Source organism: Herpailurus yagouaroundi, unplaced genomic scaffold (assembly GCF_014898765.1).
Source record: "Herpailurus yagouaroundi ecotype Mexico unplaced genomic scaffold, PumYag 205, whole genome shotgun sequence".
NCBI classification, from domain to species: domain Eukaryota; kingdom Metazoa; phylum Chordata; class Mammalia; order Carnivora; family Felidae; genus Herpailurus; species Herpailurus yagouaroundi.
Window position 1 is genome coordinate 5829282 of NW_024412436.1, and position 17628 is coordinate 5846909.

The 17628-nt window shown below is 41.8% G+C and overlaps 1 pseudogene; it reads left to right on the plus strand.

Moving 5' to 3' along the window:
- Positions 1–16171: 16171 nt before the first annotated feature.
- On the plus strand, positions 16172–16276 carry LOC121015203 (uncharacterized; annotated as a pseudogene).
- Positions 16277–17628: the final 1352 nt, after the last annotated feature.

The following is a 17628-nucleotide window of genomic DNA, read 5'->3' on the forward strand; positions in this document are numbered from 1 at the left end:
GCGTGGGGCTCGGGGCTGATGGCTCAGAGCCTGGAGCCTGTTTCCGATTCTGTGTCTCCCTCTCTCTCTGCCCCTCCCCCGTTCATGCTCTGTCTCTCTCTGTCCCAAAAATAAATAAACGTTGAAAAAAAAAATTAAAAAAAAAAAAAAAAGAATATCTTAAACTGAGGCGCCTGGGTGGCCCAGTCGGTTGGACAACCCACTCTTGATTTCAGTTCAGGTCGTGATCCCAGGGGGCGTGGCCTGGAGCCTTGCTCAGCGTGGACCCCGCTTGAGATTCTCTCTCTTTCTCTGCCCTTCTCCCCTCTGCGCGTGTGCGCGCGCGCCCTCTCTCTCTAAAACAAAGAAGAAAGAAAGAAAGAAAGAAAGAAAGAAAGAAAAGAAATCTTAAACCCATCGTGTCTATTTCACCTTTGCCTCATAAAATCAACACGAAGTATTTCACTGTTTAAAGTGTTGATTGTGGGGCGCCTGGGTGGCCAGTCGGTTAGGCGTCCGACTTCAGCCAGGTCACGATCTCGCGCTCCGTGAGTTCGAGCCCCGCGTCGGGCTCTGGGCTGATGGCTCAGAGCCTGGAGCCTGCTTCCCATTCTGTGTCCCCCTCTCTCTCTGCCCCTTCCCCGTTCATGCTCTGTCTCTCTCTGTCCCCAAAATAAATAAACGTTGGGGAAAAAAAATTAAAAAAAAAAATAAAGTGTTGATTGAGCCTAGCTTATTCAGCACAGCAACCTCCTATGATTTTTTTATTTTTTTATTTTTTTATTTTACCCATGGAGAGACGAGCCTTTCTGTTTCCACCCCAACATTCCCGGAGGCCTTGATGGACACCTGTCAGCCTGATCTCCCGCCAGGTTAAGAAGCCTTCCAGTACTTTGAGGCTGAGAGCCTGCCCAGACTCCAGGCGGACCTCCCCGGGGGCAGAAGTGCGGGGCTCGGGAAGCACCGGTGGTGGAAAAGTGACGTCAGCATCGCAGAGGGGCGGAAGTGGATTTCTGCAGAGACACCTGGACTCATAATTTAGGCAACTGTCACTTCCTCCCCCACTTGGCAATCAACACCGGAGATGCTTTTGAGCTTTCTTTTGTGCTGCCAGGAGAGAAGATGGGCTCACTGTGCCAGTGGGTAATTATTTCATGTCGCTCCAGAAAGAGTACAGACTGCAGCTGCCGTGGAGCAGGGGCTTTGAGAGGTGGATTTAAAGAGCCTCATCTCACCCGGCATCAAAGAACCTGCTGAAACATTAACTGAGCAACTTTCTGGAAAAATCAGCCTCAGCGAATGGCAACTAGTCTCTCTATCTAAATATCGTGGGGTGTGTATACGCATGCTTGAGGTTGTTGGGGTGGGAACCGTGTATCAGAAGTTCAGGAATGGCTAGTTCAAGATTGGGAGAAGTCTTGAACTTTCTAAAGCGTATCCAAAGACATGACCTATTTTGATCTTCCCGGTCACACTATCAGCGAGATAGCCACACTACCTCAGAAGAAACCGAGGCTCAGAAGAATTGAAGTGACCTGTCAAGGATTCAGGCAGCTGGTTAGTGATAGAGCAGGAGACCACACTCAGGTCTCACTACGTAAGTCCTGGGCTTTGTTATAGAACTTTTACTCAGAGAGAGCGAGCCAGAACCCTCAAACAAATAGGTTAGTTGCTTATGTATGACTCTACATGCCATGAGCCTTCTTCCTTTCCTTCAGGAATAATCTATATGGTTTATCAGCTCAGAGCAGCCTTCCTGCTTTTCCAGCACGTTGCTTTTATCTTCCTGCACCCACTTTTCTCGAACTGGCTTTTATTATCTCCCTCATGAAATTAAAAACACCTTGCAGTCCCTTCGAATCCATTCCATGACTCCGGGGAGCTCTGTGGCTTGGCATGTAGGGTAGAGCCAGGAAACAGTCAGGCAGAAACAATGCCACCACCAAAAATTGCCCTAGGCCCCATTAATTGGAGTTATTCTCTAGACCAGACAGGGACCAACAGACGGGGTTCCATTTGTGTTCATTTTGCTCCCTTAACTACAATGTTGATGCTGTGGAAATAACTCAGGAAGACCTGAAAACCAGGGGCTTGGCTGTGTGACTTAGTAATAAGATCTCTGATTTTTTTTCCTTCATTGATAAAAGAAGGCAATGAGACAAAATGAGGTCCAAAGGTCCTCTTCCAGCACCAATAGCCATTTCTATGGCGACAGTTTACCGCTGCTTTGACCCACTGGTAGGATTGACCCCAAATTTCTGGGTTTCACAGGTGGAGCCATGGGGAAAGTCGTATGAACTAAGAGTATATTCTTTTAGGGAAAATCTTTCAGCCTGAATCAGAAGAATAATGTCATTTCCTTCTCTCTATCAGCTTCCTGAGGTCGGAGAACGAGCTTGTTGCTGGATGCCCAGTACCTAAAACAGTGTTTGGATATAGCATGTGCTCAGTAGATATCAGTTACATTAATGAGTAAATGAAATTAACTTAAACACCCAAGATATCTAAGGTTTTCAATCTCGTAATTCAAAAAACCCTGATCAATATTTGAACATATTTGTACATATCACCCTTCGACTTCAAACTGAAAGGTTTCTTTGATGTATCCTATTCTTGCTAAAATTTGAGACTGCGTTAGCAGAAAGATAATAACTTGAAACATAAGGAAAAGCCTGAAGAATCCATTATCAGAGATATGAATAGACAATGCACAAAAGAAGAGTGAAAATTACCCTTACCATGCGAAAAGATGTTCAACATCACTCACAATAAGATAAATGTAAATTAGGGGTGCCTGGGTGGCTCAGTCAGCTAAGCGACTGACTTCGGCTCAGGTCATGATCTCATAGCTCATGGGTTCGAACCCCGCGTCGGACTCTGTGCTGACAGCTTGGAGCCTGGAGCCTGCTTCGGATTCTGTGTCCCCCTCTTTCTCTGACCCTCCCCCTGCTCATGAGCGTGCGCGCTCTCTCTCAAACATAAATTTTTTTTTAAGTTTTTTAAAATGTTTTTTGAAAAAAAAGGAAAGATAAATGTAAATTAAAACTACACTGAGCTCCACTTCCCACCTGTAAGACCTGTAAGAATCCAAAATTTGGCCCATCCACTCTGTTGGTGAGGCTGCGGTAACACAGGATCTGTAAGCATTGCTGGGAGGCATACAATGGCCCAACAGTCCCGAGGGAGGGGAAATTGGCAATATTTGGCCACATTATACGTACGTGTATCGTGTGGTCCAGTAATCCCACTAGAAATTGATATTGTAGGGATCTAGATTTCACTATCCTGAAAACCCACTAACAAAAATATGAGATGATGTATGCCCAGATGATGTGCACCATCTGTAATAATAAGACTGGCAATAACCTGAGTCACGAGGAAAACAGTTAAATGAAAAGTGCTTGAGCTGCACGATGTAAAAAGGAATGAGGAGTTAATGTCTACACCCGACAATGCAGGGATCTCCAGGGAGTATCGTTAAGGAGAAAAGGCATAGCAGAGAAGAACGTGTATAGTATGCTACCATTTATATTAGAAAGGGATGATTTGCATTTATCTGTACGTTGATATAGATATTAGATAGACACGTGGATATACATTTATGCGTCTTCACCTGTAATAAAAACCAATAAAAACCAAACTAAAGGAATAGCGCAAAATTAAAAATGGTTATATAGAGGGCAAGATGGAGGAACTTCTTCAAATAGTATAAAGATTTGTCTTTAGAGGCATAAATATTTCACAAAATTAGAAAACAAAATTAAATAAAACCCCCCCCAAAACAAAAATAAAATACATGTGATTATATCTGCATATCCAGTTAATAGCGTAATGACACAGAGATGAGCTTTTTCAGGTGACTTTACGATAGTAATTTGACCGTATGTTCCCACTGAGATCAACCGTAAGCACAAAATAACAGCAAAAACCAGAACAAAGCCTTAAACTGTTCTCAGTAATCATAGCGTTGCTGGTAGATGGGGGGCTGCTATTCTGAGATCGTTTTACTGGAAGAGTGAAGAAAAGTGATTACTTGTTATCGTTAAGAATCAGATATTTCTGGCCCAGTTGGAAGGAGATACAGACACAGGATTAGTGAGTTAAGTAAAAGCCTGAGGACATGTACTTTGCAACGTAGTAGGAAGTCAGGATGTGTTCAATCTTAAAAATGCATATCCTCTACTTGTATCTACTGAGGAGACGCAGACACAGTTCCTGACTATATTCAAGGGTCCCCGAGACCAACCTCAGGCTCACCGACTCTCTACAAATATTTATAGAACTCAGCAAAGCTGTTATACTCACGGTTACAGTTTATTCAATGAAAGGGTACAGGTTGAAATCAGCGATGGAAAAAGGCACATAGGGCAGAGACCAGGAGAGGCCAGGAATAAGCTTCCCGTGGGTCTCTTCTCAGTGGAGTCATGCAGACGGTACTTAATTTTCCCAGCAGTGATGTGTGGTAACCACAGAATCTTACTCTAGTCTTGACGTCAGGATACTGACCTGGTACCAGTGAGGCCCCCCCTAGTACTCCGATCGTGGTTTTTAAATACTACTGCTCACAAAAGATAATAGGGCTCTTTGGATAAATGGCTGAATTCGGGCCTAGGGCAGGAAATAATGTACAAGGCAAGCCTAGAACATATTGTCATACCGGAGTAAGATATCAAAGACCATTGGGATTGTGTCAGTAGGAGTCAGGAATCTATCTTTCACTGGCCAAAAAGAACAATTCGAGCATCGACAGAGATAATTACTACAGTAGATTAAAACACATAAAAAATATTTATATCTAGGGGCGCCTGGGTGGCTCAGTCGGTTAAGCCTCCGACTTTAGCTCAGGTCATGATCTCACGGTTCATGGGTTCGAGCCCTGCATTGGGCTCTGTGCTGACAGCTCAGAACCTGGAGCCTGCTTCGGATTCCGTGTCTCCCTCTCTCTCTCTCTGCCTGTCCCCCGCTCACACTGTCTCTCTCTCTCTCTCAAAAATAAACATTAAAAAAAGTTTTAAAAAATACTTATATCTGTTATTCATAATGGCATTAAAATAACCACAACATTAGTCACCTTTGGAAGATGCTAGGAGCAACACACATCATTAGTTTGAAAAGAGGTAAATGAAGCATTTGCCTTTTCTTTCCTAAATGATCAGGGAAACCAGATCATTGACGTGGGGTGGATGTGCAAGGGCTTCCCTTTGTGGAAGTATTTCAACTAAAAAGAGGCAGAAGGGGGCGCCTGGGTGGCGCAGTCGGTTGAGCGTCCGACCTCAGCCAGGTCACGATCTCGCGCTCCGTGAGTTCGAGCCCCGCGTCGGGCTCTGGGCGGATGGCTCGGAGCCTGGAGCCTGTTTCCGATTCTGTGTCTCCCTCTCTCTCTGCCCCTCCCCCGTTCATGCTCTGTCTCTCTCTGTCCCCAAAATAAATAAACGTTGAAAAAAAAATTAAAAAAAAAAAAAAAAGAGGCAGAGGGACTGATAGAATACCACTCTTTTTCAAACACTACTGAACTATTGGATTTGGGCAATGATCATCACCCCTTAAAAAAGAGAGGAAACAAGAGACTGTTCCTATTAGAAGTACAAATACCACGAGTAAAGAGGTTTGAGAAAAACAGAGGAACCAAAATGTGACCAAGCACCTAAATCTACTGACCAGTTTATAGGCAACAGGAGACAAGGGGACATGTAAAAGGTCCCTTGGGAAGGCAGCCATGCAGTCAGCAGAGTCCAGACTATGGGGAATACAGTACATTTATGGGGAATTAGTGCTATGGAGCTGGTTTTTTCTACCAAAAATTTGCAGAAAATAAAGGAAGAATCCATAGAATAAAAGAGGCACAACATCAAATTGGAATATGTAATACTTATTTGTATCCTAATTCAAACTATCAAAGTGAAGAACGAAGCAAAAATAAAAACACAGCTGGGAAAAGGTGAACACGCATTATGTGATGATATTAAGAAATGAATTGATTTTAGGTGTGATGAAATTGTGTCTTTCTAAAGGACTCCTTACCTTTCAAAGATACACAATAGAATCCTTACGAATGAAAAAAATACGATGTTTGGGATTTGCTTCAAAGTAATCTTTTGGGAGGTACGGGGAATGGATGGGAATATAGATGAAACGAAATTGGTCATACTTGTATTGATAATTGTTCAATTGGGGTGAGAGCTCAGCATATATTCTACCTTCTACATGTTTGAAAATTTCTGTAATAAAAAATAAACATAACAAAAGACAACAAAAACAAAAGTCCTGTAGCAAATAGTAAGGCGACCCCATTATTTTGACTGAAAAAAGGAATAGGCAATCTCATTCATTCATTCATTCATTCATTCAACAAATTATTGAGCATCCATTCTGTGCCAGACAACAGTGAAGGGAAGAGAAAGAAAAATTCCTTGTCTCCATGGAGCTTACATTCTAGTGATGGGAAAAGGCCACTGTAAATAAAATGAATGAGTGAAACAAAGTATGCCAGATGATTCTAACTGTCATGGTAGATTGTCAATTAGCCTAAGGGCGCTAGAGAATTTGGGGGAACGGTTATGTTGAAGAAGCTGTCCACAAGACGATGACATTTATTTCTTTCTTTTAAGTTTTTATTTTAATTCCAGTTAACTACAGTGTTATATAGTTTCAGGTGTAAAATACAGTGATTCAACAATTTTATGCATCACCCAGTGCTCATCGTGACAGCCACACTCCTTAATCTCCCTCACCTATTTAACCCACCCCCACACCTCCCCTCTGGTAACTGTTTTCTATAATTAAGAGTCTGTTGGGGTGCCTGGGTGGCTCAGTCGGTTAAGCGGCCGTCTTCGGCTCAGGTCACGATCTCACGGTCCGTGAGTTCGAGCCCTGCGTCGGGCTCTGGGCTGACAGCTCAGAGCCTGGAGCCTGTTTCAGATTCTGTGTCTCCCTCTCTCTGATCCTCCCCTGTTCATGCTCTGTCTCTCCCTGTCTCAAAAATAAATAAAACGTTTAAAAAAAATTTTTTTTAAAGAGTCTGTTTCTTGATTTGTCTCTCTCTCTTTTTTCCTTTTGCTCATTTATTTTGTTTCTTAAGTTTCACATGAGTGAAATCATATGGTAGTTGCCTTCCTCTGACTTATTTCACTTAGCATTATACCCTCTAGTTCCATCCATGTCATTGCAAATGGCAAAATTTCATTCTTCTTTATGGATTATTAACATTCCATATATACATCCATTCATCAATCCATTCATCAATCGATGGACACTTGGGCTGCTTCCATATCTTGGCTGTTACAAGTAATGCTATTATAAACATTAAGGTGCATGTATCTCTTTGAATGAGTGCTTTTGTATTTGGGTGAATACCCAGTATAAGTAGTGCGATTCCTGGATCATAGGTAGTTCTATTTTTAACTTCTTGAGGAACCTCCATACTGTCTGCCATAGTGGCTGTACCTGCTTGTATTCCCACCAACAGTGCATGAATGTTCCTTTTCCCCCACATCCTTGCCAACACCTGTCGTCTCTTGTTTGTTGATTTTAGCCATTCTGACAGGTATGAGGTGATATCTCATTGTGGTTTTGACATGCATTTCCCTGATGATGAGTGATGTTGAACGTCTTTTCGTGTGTCTGTTGGCTATCTGGATGTCTTCTCTGGAGACATGTCTGTTCATGTCTTCTGTCCATTTTTAGTTGGATTATTTGGATTTTGGATGTTGAGTCAATTCTTTATATATTTTGGATACTAACCCTCTATCAGAAATGTCATTTGCAAATGTGTTCTCCTATTCAGTAGGTTGCCTTTTAGTTTTGTTGAATGTTTCTTTTGCTATTTATTTTAATGTAGAAGCTCTTTATTTTGATGTAATCCCAATAGTTTGTTTTTGCTTTCATTTTGATGTAGTCCCAATAGTTTATTTTTCCTTTGTTTCCCTTGCTTCAGGAGACGTATCTAGAAAAAAAGTTGCTAAGGCTGATGACAAAGGGGTTACTGCCCGTGTTCTCTTCTAGGATTTTCATGATTTCAGGTCTTACATTTATGTCTTCGATCCATTTTGAGTGTATTTTTGTGTAAGGTGTAAGAAAGTGGTCCAATTTCTTTCTTTTGCATGTTGCTGTCTATTTTCTCTACACCATCTGTTGAAGAGACTGTCCTTTTCCCATTGGATGTTCTTTCCTGCTTTGTTGAAAGTTAATTGATCATACAGTTGTGGATTCATTTCTGGGTTTCCGATTCTGTTCCATTGATCTAAGTGTCTATTTTTGTGCCAGTACCATACTGTATTGGTCATTATAGCTTTGTAATATAGCTTTAAGTTTGGAATTGTGATGTGTCCAGCTTTGCCTTCCTTTTTCAAGGTTGCTTTGACTATTTGGGATGTTTTCTGGTTCCACACAAATTTTAGGATTGTTAATTCTAGTTCTGTGAAAAATGCTGTTGGTATTCTGATAGGGATGCATTAAATGTGTAGATGGCTTTGGGTAGTATAGAAATTTTAAAATATTTCTTCTCCCAATCCATGAACATGGGATGTCTTTCTATTTCTTTGTGTCATCTTCAGTGTTTTATAGTTTTCAGGCTGCAGGTCTTTCACCTCTTTGGTCAGATTTTTTCCTGGTGCAATTGTAAATGGGATTATTTTATTAAGTTATTTTTGGTGCAATTGTAAATGGGACTATTGTAATAATTTATCTTTCTGCTGCTTCATTATTGGTGTATAGAAATGCAACAGATTTCTGTACCTTAATTCTGTATCCTGTGACTTTACTTCATTCATTTATCAGTTCTAGCAGGGGTTTTTTTTTTTTTTTTGGTGGAATCTTTTAATAGTATCATGTCATCTGCAAATAGTGAAAGTTTTACTTTTTCCTTACTGATATGATGCCTTTTATTTATTTTCGTTGTCTGATTGCTATGGCTAGGACTTCCAATACTATGTTGAATAAAAGTGGTGAGAGTGGACATCCTTGTCTTGTTCCTGACCTTGGGGGAAAAAGCTCTGAGTTTTTCCCATTAAAGATGATGTTAGCTGTGGGTTTTTCATACACGGCCTCTATTATGTTTATATGCTCCCTCTAAACCTACTTTGTTGAGGGGTTTTATTGTGAATGGATGTTGTACTTTGTCCAATGCTTTTTCTGTGTCAGTCGAAATGATCATATAGTTCTTAACCTTTCTTATTGAGGTGATGTATCACATTGATTGATTTGTGAATATTGAACCACTCTAGCAACGTGGGAATAAATCTCGCTTGATTGTGGTAAATGATTTTTTAAATGTATCGTTGGATTTGGTTTGCTAGTATTTTATTGGGGATTTTCCCTCAATCTATGAAGATCTATATTCATCAGGGATATTGGCCTGTAGTTTTCTTATTTGGTGGTGTCTTCATCTGGTTTTGGTATCAGGATAATTCTGGCCTCATAGGATGAATTTGGAAGTTTTCCTTCCTTTTCTATTTTTTGGAATTATTTGGGAAGAATAGGTGTTACCTCGTCTTTAAATGTTTGGAAGGATTAGCCTGTGGAGCCATCTGGTCCTGGACTTTTGTCTGTTGGGAGGTTTTGCTTGTTTGTTTACTGATATAATTTCTTTCCTGGTTATTGGTCTCTTCAAATTTTCTATTTCCTGTTTCAGGCTTTGGTGGTTTATCTAGGAATTTATCCATTTGAGAAAACATGTAAAGAAGTTAAGGGGAGAGGTGCATAGGTATCTATGGGAAGAGCATTCCAGGCAGATGAACCTAGTACACAGGCACTGAGGCAAGAGGGCACTGAGAGTGCTAATAGAACAGCAAGGAGACTAGTGTGGCTGCAGGAGAGTGAGCAAAGTCGAGGGTAGGAAGCCAAGTCGAAGACGTAGTGCAGGGTCTTGGTAGCTACAGACAGGACTCTGTGACATGAATTGAAATGGAAAGCCATTAGAGGTTGATTGGTCTGTATTGATTGATTGATCGATTGATTGATTGATTTAAAAGTAGGCTCCGGGGCGCCTGGGTGGCTCAGTCGGTTAAGCATCCGACTTCCGCCCAGGTCATGATCTCACAGTTCGTGGGTTCGAGCCCTGCATTGGGCTCTGTGTTGACAGCTCAGAGCCTGGAACCTGCTTCGGATTCTGTGTCTCCCTGTCTCTCTGTTCCTCCCCTGCTCTCACTCTGTCTCTCTCTCACTCTCTCAAAAATAAATAAAGATTAAAATAAATAAATAAATAGAAGTAGGCTCCATGCACGCCCAATGTGGGGCTTGAACTCACTACCATGAGATTAAGAGCTGCATGCTCTACTGACTGAGTCAGCCAGGTGTCCCTGATTGGTGTGTTTTTTTTAGTTTCTTGAAGTATGTATTAATTTCTTAGGACCGCCATACAAATTACTACAAATTGGAGAGCTTAAACCAACAGAAATTTATTCTCTCAACATTCTGGAGTCTACAAGTCCAAAATCAGAGTGTCAGTGGGGTTTATTCTTTCTGGAGGCTGAGCCCTGAGGAACTGTAAAATTTAGATGAAGGGAGAAAGCATAGCTAAGACTGATGAACAATCAGACAGGAGGGAACCAAGAGAATGTGGTGTCCTGGAAACCAAATGAAGAACCTGTTTCAACTGTGTCTAAGAAATGTTGCTGATAGGTTCATTAAGAGGAGGACTGAGACTGACCATTCAACTGAGCAATACGAAAGGCACTGGTGACCTTGGCAGGAACGATTACAGCTAAATGACAGGGACAGATACCTTATTGGGTTCGGGAGACAATGGGAGCAGAGAAAAAGAAGAAAAGACCATTCTTTTTGAGAAGTTTTGCTTTAAGAGAGAGCCAATAATGGAGCAATATAGAGAAGTACAAGGGTAGCTTGTTTTTTTTTTTAATTTTTTAATTTATTTTTTATTTTTTACAGAGAGAGAGAGAGAGCACACCAGCAAGCGGGGAGGGGCAGAGAGAGAAGAGACACAGAATCTGAACAGGCTCCAGGCTCTGAGCTGTCAGCACGGAGCCCGATGCGGGGCTCGAACTCACGAACCACAAAATCATGACCTGAGCTGAAGGCAGACACTCAACCGACTGAACCACCCAGGTGCCCCAAGCTTGTTTTTATTTGTAATGGGAGACACAATATTGAGTTCATAGAGTAATGGGAATGATCAAATAGGGAAGGAAACATGAAGGGTTCCAGAGGACTAAGAATTGCACGTGAAATGCGCTGGATGAGACGGATGAGATTTAGATTGAAGGAGTGGTGTTGTCCTGAGTGTGACCAGATCATCCCTTCTACAGGCTGGGGTGGAGAGGACACAGACATAGGACAGACGCCAGCAGCTGGGTATGTGTCATGGTGGGAGCTCGTGCAAGTTCTCTTCTGAATACTGCTGCTTTCTTAGTAAAGTGTGAAGCTAGGAGTGAGGATGGGGTAGGAGGTGTTGGAGTTTTGAGGAAAGAAGGGTAGGTACGAGAGAGCTATCCAGAAGAGTGGGAGAGTGAGGGACTAGGGCAACACAGCAGCATTAAGGGTGTCTTTGAGGTGGTGGTCAAACACTTAGTGAGACGGGGCAGCCTGGCAGCGTGCCTTTCGCCAGCTCTTGTCAGATGTGCAGGTGTTGACACAGAGTGGGCAGAGAGCTGGGTTTAGCAAGGAGCTGCGTTATGCCAAGCGAAGAAAGAAGATAAGCAAAGGCGGTGAGAATGTATGCAAGGGAGGGATGGTAATACTTGACGTGGACTTTTAACATGGGAAAAAGCAAAGGGAAGACGGTGTGATACAAGGGGGAAATGGTGATTGAATCAACAGGTCGTAGGTCCCGTGTGCAACACAAGAACTATTGAACTTGGGTATCAGAAGATAGGAGCCAAAAAACTGAGGTGGCGAGTAGAGCAGAGAATGTGAAGTGGAATGGATTCTGGGGTTGTGTTACTGGGAATTCGCAGGGCCAGGATACGAGGAGGGAGTGGGTAATTGAGGTGGGATGCAGGACAAGTGCACTGAGAGGATGTCAAAGAACTGAGGCATGAGGATTGAAAAGATCATCTCCACGGAGACTGGAATCCCCAAGAACCATGGCAGAAGTAGCACTGGAGAGTGTGACAGTGAGCCCAGAGGTCAAGTTGTCGAAGAATGAGTGCAAGCGTGCTGGCAGAGTAGAGGCCAACGGCAAGGAGCCGTAGGTGCCAATCTATCCAAAGGACACTCCAACCTGGAAGTTCTTAGGGAGAGGTGATGGAAAATGAGGAGCTGGGGGTGGGGCATCCGTCTCACCTCTAGGCCCAAGGGTATGAGGAAGGTGGGAGAGAACCAGCCAGAAGTGGAGAGGACTGAGGCGCAAGAAGGGGAGGGGAATGTTCTGACAAGGGGTGGAGTATGCTGGAAGATGTGCCCACAACTCTCTTGAGCTCCGGAGGGCCCAGTAGAAGAGTGTTGTGAATGGGGAGGGCCGGGAGATTGGGCCAGAAAAGAAATGTACAGAGCTGCAGAGGGTTTCCCGCGTGGGGAAAGAGGATGACCTGAGTCTGGTGTGTGGGAGCAGGGGGCGGGATGGATGATAAAAACAGAAAAAAATGGCCCAAAGAGATTGGTCTCAGTAGTCTCAAGACAGAAGGGGGTGAAGCCACTGCATGTTGGGTGTGCGGGAGCGGTAGGGTCTTGGGCTATGGTAACGTTCCTGTCAACCAGAGATGAGGAGGCAGGGGAGAGGACATTGAGAGATCCCTGGAGGCTTGTGGAGGTAGGGGTCAGGGCAGGGTTGTCTTACCTAGAATTTGCTTGGCGCCACGAATATTCTGAGTGCATTAAATCTCTTAATCCTCGTAACCACCCTACAGAGCAGGCGTTATTATCCCCACTGTTAGATGAGAAGCACAGAGAGGTTAAATAATTTGCCCAAGGCCATACAGCCAGTGAGTGGTGAAGCCCAGATTTAAATGGACACTGTCTGCCTCAGGGGCCATGTTCTCGATCACTAACTCTACCAATATTTGACATTCGTTGAACGTCGGCGGGGTAATATCTACGTGCCCACATCTCTGTGAGCTTTCTAAGAGTACAGACTGCTGTTCATCTTTTTCTCCCCTGCACTGGCATGATGTCAGGTAGTTAGAAGGTGCTTAATAAACGTTTGAATAGTAAATAAATGGGTGTAGGAATTGAATGAGTAACTAGATGAACGAAATAAACAAATTTGACCTTGCAGAAGGCTAGAGGTTGGGTTTTATTTTTTTTTATTTTTTAATTTATTTTATTTTCTTTTTTTTAAATTTTTTTTAATGTTTATTTATTTTTGAGACAGAGAGAGACAGAGCATGAATGGGGGAGGGTCAGAGAGAGAGGGAGACACAGAATCTGAAACAGGCTCCAGGCTCTGAGCTGTCAGCACAGAGCCCGACGTGGGGCTCAAACCCATGAACCATGAGATCATGACCTGAGCCGAAGTCGGACGCTTAACCGACTGAGCCACCCAGGCGCCCCTAGAGGTTGGGTTTTAAATGAATGAAATTGTCCCTTTGCCATACCAGATATTAACAGACAAACAACCAGGTACTCATTGTAAAGCGATAAGGAAAACAGGGCATGAACACATGAATGGAACAGAAGTCAGGCATTAGACCTAAATATGCAAAGGAATTTATTAAATGAAAAATCGGCATTTTGAAATCATTGTGGAAACATGGATTTAATAAGGGATCCAGGGAAACGGTTTATCCCGGGGAAAATGTATATCCAGATTGCATCTAGAGAAAAATGTATGTCTAGATTGCATCTAGAAAAAAATGCAATCTGGATCCAGGATACAATATAGACGAATCAAAAATTCACATATAAAACAATGACATTCTAGAAGTCTGAGGGACAAGGATGTACATACTACATGCACTTTTTATCTCAATGTGTGGAAGGCATTTATAAATGTAATAAAAAGCCCCAAAAGGTAAAAGGTTGATAAATCTGATCAACATAAAAATAAAAATTTCAGCCTGGCAAAAACCACAATTAATCAAGATAATAGATACGCAACAAGATGGGCTAAAATATTTGCAACTCCTGTCATAAAGGGCTTCTAAAAATCAAGGTTCAAAACAATTCAATAACATAGTGGACAAAGAACAGGAATGCGTAGTTAATAAGAACGGAGATATAAATTGCTATCAAGCACGTAAATATCCTCAGCCTCACTCATAAGAAGAGGAATGGGATTCAAATGATATGGCATTACCACGTTGCTATCACGCTGGCAAAAATCCAAGTTTTGATAACATACTCTGTGGTGAGAGTGTGGGGAGACAGGCACCCTCGTGGACTCACGCACGTGCAAAATTACACACGAACAAGGATATTCGCGGCAGCTGTTGTAACAGCAAAAGATAAGAATCCGTTAAGGATATGAGGCATATACGATACCCATGCAGGGGTGTGTTGCTACGCATACAGGTAAATACAAGCACCTGCTAAAAAGCGGAAGGAAATTCTATAGAAGGATGTGGAATGGGCTCCAAGATTCATCGAGTAGAAAAAACAAACAAAACAGGGGGCAGAACAGGATGCTACCATTTCTTTTTTTTTTTTTTTTTTTTTTTTTCCCGAGAGAGAGGAAAAAGAACCTATGAATGTATACGTGTTTGGTGTGGTTCGATAGAATAGCACATGTTGAAGGATGTTGAAGGATAGCCAAGAAACCGGCAATATGGGGAACACAGTGAGTGGTCTTATACATGTCACACATAGACACTCATGCATACCCTTCGTGTCTTTTGAATTTGTGCGTAAGGTACCTATTCCGAATAATTGTACTAATATAAAAAGAATGTCTTTTTGTCCTCAAGTTGGGGAGACCCTGCTTTACTACAAGATGAAAAATATTAAGTGTTCTGAGAGAGGCAGAGATGAAATCATGTTCTGGCCTGGCTAGAAAGACGGGGCTGGTGGAAATTTAGCGGGAGTGTGCTTATATTTTATGTAACTATACCCAAATGCCCTGGAATGAGTATACTTGATGTCTAAGTTCAGGTCATGTTCAGCAGCACTTTAGCCCCCAACAATTTTTTTTTTTTCCCAGCTAAAAGCAGGTGCCTGAAAAGTTGAAGAATTCCACAAGGGCACAGATAGCATGTGGTAAAAGTCAAGGGTCTGAGAGGGGCGCCTGGGGTGGCTCAGTCGGTTGAGCTGCCCCTTCAGCTTAGGTCATGATCTCACAGCTCATGGGTTCGAGCCCCGCATCGGGCCTCTATCCTGACAGCTCAGAGTCCTGGAGCCTGCTTTGGACTCTGTGTCTCCCTCTCTCCCTGCCCCTCCCCTGCTCATACTCTGTCTCTCCCTCTCTCTCAAAAATAAACATTAAAAAAAAAATTCTTTTTAAGTTAAGGGTCTGATGTTACTAGTTAAAGGCTTTTTAAACACTCACCAAGCTCCTTTCTCACCTGTCCTGGTGGTAAAGTAATTGTACTTAACACCATTGTGTGCCAGTGGGAGACAGAAAATGTACGTTATTTTTAGCAAATTCTAGTAAAAATGGTAGATGCTCTTTGGACTCTGCTGGCAGATTTGCCTCTCAGCTCCTGGGAAGCCAAATTTATTTAAATTGCCAGCCTTGCCTGTCATCTCAAATGGAGAAATGGACTTTTTAGATTCCTCCAACTGTGATGTGGTGGGTGAATCCATTCCCAAGGTGGCATCCAAGTGGGGTTGGCAAAAAGTTTCAGTTTTTCTTCTTAAAGCCAAGGAAAGACACAAAGTCTCAGCTCAGCAGCTGATGCAGACACCTAATTTACAGATGTACCACTCAGAGCACCTCTGCCTATATTTTCTTTAAAAAAAAAAAAAAAGTTCTTTTGTTTTTTTTTTTTTTTACATATATTTATTTTTTGAGAGACATAGAGACACAGAACACAAGTTGGGGAGGGGCAGAGAGAGTGAGACACAGACTCCGAAGCAGGCTCCAGGCTCTGAGCTGTCAACACAGAGCCCGAAGCGGGGCTCGAACTCACCAACCGTGAGATCATGACCTGAGCCGAAGTCAGGCGCTAACTGACTGAGCCACCCAGGCGCCCCTGACTTTATTTTCTAAAGTTAAGTTTCAGGTGACTCATTAACTCTAGCCCTTTCCATATCAACTAGCAGAAACCGTCTTAAAGATTAAGATATTGTTACTCGAGAGAAGGAAGCTCTTTATTTCACTGTTTTTTGCCCGAGTCACCAAAAACTTCTATTAAAATTTGCTCTGATCGCTTCTCGGCCTTTTGGCTAAGATCAAGTGTAAAATTTGCTCTGTATTATCCCTTTCAGAGTAATATTTGACACATATATTCCTCTGCCTTTTTCACTTTCATTCCCCAGAGGCAGCCACTATCCTGACTCTGTGTTTCTAATTTCCCGCCTGTGGCTTGTCTTTGCATAATCTCTGCAGTTTTGTTTTTGTTTTAACGAGCATAAGTTCTTTAAAGTAGCCACACGTATCAATAGCTTTTTATAGTGAACTCTTTCTGTATTCTGTGTTCCCAAAATCCTTATGACCTCAATCCTTAGGACCTTATACATCTTCTAAAATTTTAAATTTCTTTTCATATTTAAATCCTTAGGCCAAGTAAAAGGACTCTTTTGAATAAGGTAGGGAAGGGGTCTAATTTCAGGGGTTTTTTTGTTTTTGTTTTTTATTTTTGCATTTATCAATTTCTCTAAATAGACAGTTTCTAAGTGGACAATTTTCTAAATAGTCCCATTGGTCTGAAATGTCACTTCTGTCATATATCAGTTCCATGAAGGCATGGTCTTTGACTCTGTTGCATTTGTTAATTTGTCTATCCTTACTGCAATATCTCATACTGCAGTATTCACAATCTTAATTATAATTACAATAATCTTTGAAATAAACTGAAGAAACCGTGGATCTGAAGATTCACGTTATTCCTCTACAGGGGTGTCCTGGCTTTTCTTTGCCTCTATTCTTTCCAGAATTCACTTACTAAGTCCCATAAAAACAAGGTAAGGATTTTAACTAAAATTGCATTCAATCTACAGATGAGTCCAGGGAGAATTGAAATCTTTATGATAATTCTTTCTATAGTTAGGAAACCATCTGTAAAGAGAAAACCTATCTATAGGAAGACTCAATATTAAATAAATTTCTGTGTAGGTCTTTATTAATGTTTTTCACTAAAGTGTAGTCGTGTGTGTGTGTGTGTGTGTGTGTGTGTGTGTGTGTGTGTGTATTTGCTATTATAAGTGCTGTTTTTCATCAGGCTAAGGAAGCTCCACTCCTATTTCTAGTTTGGAATTTTTATCATGAATAGGTGTTGAATTTTGTCAAATGCTTCTTTCTCCATCTATTCTAATAATAACACGCTTTTCTCCCTTGAATCTATTAATGTAATAAATGACATTTATGGATTTTCTAATGCTAAATCACTTTTGTTCTCCTGAATAAACCCAGCTTGGACACAGGCATATGTATATGGTGTAGGCTTTCTCTGTCTTAAGGCACCTCTAGTGAATTATAGTTTTCTAGGAATTTGTTTCCAGTTCACCTGAGTTTTCAAATTTATTGGTTCGAAATGTTCATAGTCTTAGTCCGTCTCTTTGGCCTCTGCTGGCCTGGATTTATGTCCTTTTTTACATTCCTAACATTGTTTGTGCCTTCTTTCTTTTTGGAATGGTTCATCTCATCAGTTTTTTGTCTATTTC